Below are 3,135 nucleotides of genomic sequence, written 5' to 3'. Positions count from 1 at the left end.
CTTAATAATAAAACGGCCCAAGCCTTCCTCGAACATAACAGGAAGTACTGCTTAAAAAAAAACATTTTTTTTTTAAACCACTTGTCCCCGGATCGGGAGGGGGTGGGTCCGAGGTGGAGGCTGGGAGTCCCAGCAGCCTTCTTGTCTACGGCCTCCTCGCATAGGGGGTGCATGGGGACCCCCCAAAGCTTGCACGCCTTCCAGACCTTAAGGGGTTCAAACCCGGCAGCCCCCACCCCTCCCCCCTCTAGTCTAAAAGTGACTTTCCCAAATAGCCCGTTGAGTAGGTTCCCTTCTGTGCTCTGCCCCCTTCCTTCAGCCCCAAAGCAACAAACAACGAAAGCAACCCGAAAAACCCCCTCCCCACACAAAATCCCGAAAAGGAAGCCCACCCCGAACTGCATCAGCTGTGCCTGCCCATGTTATGCAGCTTTATGGGCTATTCGCTCCCCTTTTCTCCCCCTTGGGAGAAAGGTAAGTCCTTTGAATGCCGTTCTGTGCACACATAACTTAAAACTGGTCTGGCACGAGGGAAAACTTGGCAAGTGGGTAGTTCACCGTCTGTGACTCTGTCACATGAAGCCAGTCAGTCAGAGCCCTGCTCCCCCACCTACTACGCTTGCAGGAGCTCATGATGCAGTGTCTTGAAAGGGTGTGGAGGCTTGTCTTGTTGGGGGGGTGAAGGGAGAGCGTCTGGGTGCCTCCTGTAAGCTTGGTGGATGGGGTGGTCCTGCTCACGTGCAGGTTTTAGTAAGCTGTGCCATTTCAGTCTAAAGAGTGAGAAGTCACGTAGGGTAGGCCCAGGTCTGCCTTATCGAAGCAGGGTGGCTTAAACAACAGGAATTTATTTTGCCACAATTCTAGAGGCTGGAAATCCAAGATGGAGGTGTGGGCAGCCTTGGTTTCTCCTGCGGCCTCTCTGCTGGGCGTGCAGACGGCCGTCTGCTCCCCGTGTCCTCACACGGCTGTCCCTCTGTGTGCGTCTGTGTCCTCACCTCCTCTTTTCACAAGGACACAGTCTTATTGGATCAGGACCCACCCTTTATGACTTCATGTTAATGTAATTACCTCTTTAAAGAACCGGTTTCCAAAAACAGTCACATTTCTAGGGACTGGGAGTTAGGATTTCAACATAGGAATTCTTTTTTTGGGGGGAGGGTGATTCAAATCAGCCCCAAAGTGGGAGAGGGTGGGGAATGAATTCGCTTCTCTCCTGCACCCTGGTCTGGAGGGAGAAGTGCGTTGGGACCGCAGGGACCTCATGGTGGGTGGTGCAAGGGTGGCCGGATGGGGGCCTGTCTCCCATATCACAGTTGCATTTTAAAGTCTCTTTTCTGAGAGATGAGAGCTTTTAGAAAGAGATTACTGCTATAGTCCATTTTCCTGACAGCCTGAGGGTCATCTGAACCTGCTGCTAGGGGCGAATTACTCCTGAGTAACCTCTTTTTGGCAGGAGTTGTGTCTTAGTAATGTTTGCATCGTCCCCAGAGCTCACCATAGCGCTTGGCGCTTAGAAGGGCTTCTGAGGTACGTTTAAGGAATAATCCAGTGCGTTTCCAAGGTGTTAATTTAATCTTCGTTCATCGTATGTGACAGAAGCCACAAAATCTTCTATTGTGGAACGATGACTGGTAGTTTTGAAAAAGAGGCAGACTTTTCTCCCTCTTGGTCACATGGGGACACATATGTAGGCTGTGGCTGTTTTCATTCTGTGGATTTCCTGCAGCCATTCTCATGAAGGAGATGTACAGAGGCTGTGAAGTCTGTTAGAGCTTTGGTTTCAGTGGCCTTTGTTAACTTTTTTTTTTTTAAATAATACTTTTTTTTTAATTTTTAGAAATTTTATTGGGGAACAGACATGGTCATTGGTTTCACATTGCTTTCTTGCTACAAGGCATAGTTGACTTTTAAGGAGGGCGCAGCTCACAGTGGCCCATGTGGGGATCAAACCGGCAACCTTGGTGGTATCAGCACCACACTCGAAACAACTGAGCTAATGGTACATCTCCCCCCGCACTCTGTGGTGGTCATCTTGAATGGCCCTGGAGCTGCTGGCTGGCTTGGTCAGCAGTAGGCCACGTTTGTCCTTTTCCCTATGGAGGAAAATCTGTTTTGGACCCTGGACGCCCCCTAGGCATTCGTGATCATCCCCCTTATTCGCTTTAAGGAGCATACTCTGTTCTGCTCGTCCCCTGAGGCTGGTCACTGAGTAAAAGCTGAGGCAGTTGGGTTCGGCTGGCCCCCTGCATTGCCCTGCCAAGCAGATACCACATTCTCTTCTGACCCTTGCCAGTGGGAATCTATTATCAGTAAGTCGCTAAAACTTAGGTACCTGGGCTGATGTGAAGCTTTGGTCCAAACGTCTAATAGGTAATTCATGAGAGGCCAAAAGTTGGGGACGATGTTTTGGTTCCTTCTAAATTCTTGGGTCTTTTTAAATATATTTTGTTTGCCTTTGGTCTTTACTTGGGAGGGTGAACTACAAAGGAACAGAGGTGTTTGGCACGTAGGAATTGAAATTACTGCGTGGTGTTAGCACTGAAGGGAGGTGGACCCATTTGTAGTGGACATCGGTGGGGTTTGTCTGTTCCTGGGTCCACCCCCTGGCTTTCTGTTAAAACAAGTGACATTTTCTTTAGGGAACATCTGGCTGTCACTCTCAGGTCCTGTGATAGTCTCCAGGGCAAGACTTGGGGACCGGGCCAGACTAGCACAGCAATTCACATCTCTTGGCTACAGCGACTGGTCAGGGAAGAGTTTGTGAGCCATGATACTCCAGAGACAGCCAGGGGTGGGCTTTTGCTAGAATTACTGACAAAGAGGTTTGTTTCTTCTTTTGCTTGCTGGGGTTGCGAAGCTGGTGGTAGCCTATGAACCTCGTGATGATAAAGTCCATCTCTATCAGTTCTTGAAACTGAAGACAAGCTCTGAGACACAGAAACACAGAGCCAAGGAGTGGAGCGAGACAGACCTCATGAAGTAGCATTTAGCACCTGGATCTAGCCAAGCCTGAAGGCCACATGTGAACGACTCAGTTTTATGTACCAGTGTGTCCTCCACCCTTTTTTTTTCTTAGCCGAATTTGATTTGGGTCGCTAATGCTTGTCACTGGGAGGGATGCTGGGGTGGGGGTGG

The sequence above is a fragment of the Hipposideros armiger genome, unplaced genomic scaffold (genome assembly GCF_001890085.2).
Source record: "Hipposideros armiger isolate ML-2016 unplaced genomic scaffold, ASM189008v1 scaffold_827, whole genome shotgun sequence".
NCBI classification, from domain to species: domain Eukaryota; kingdom Metazoa; phylum Chordata; class Mammalia; order Chiroptera; family Hipposideridae; genus Hipposideros; species Hipposideros armiger.
This window is presented reverse-complemented; position numbering follows the sequence as displayed.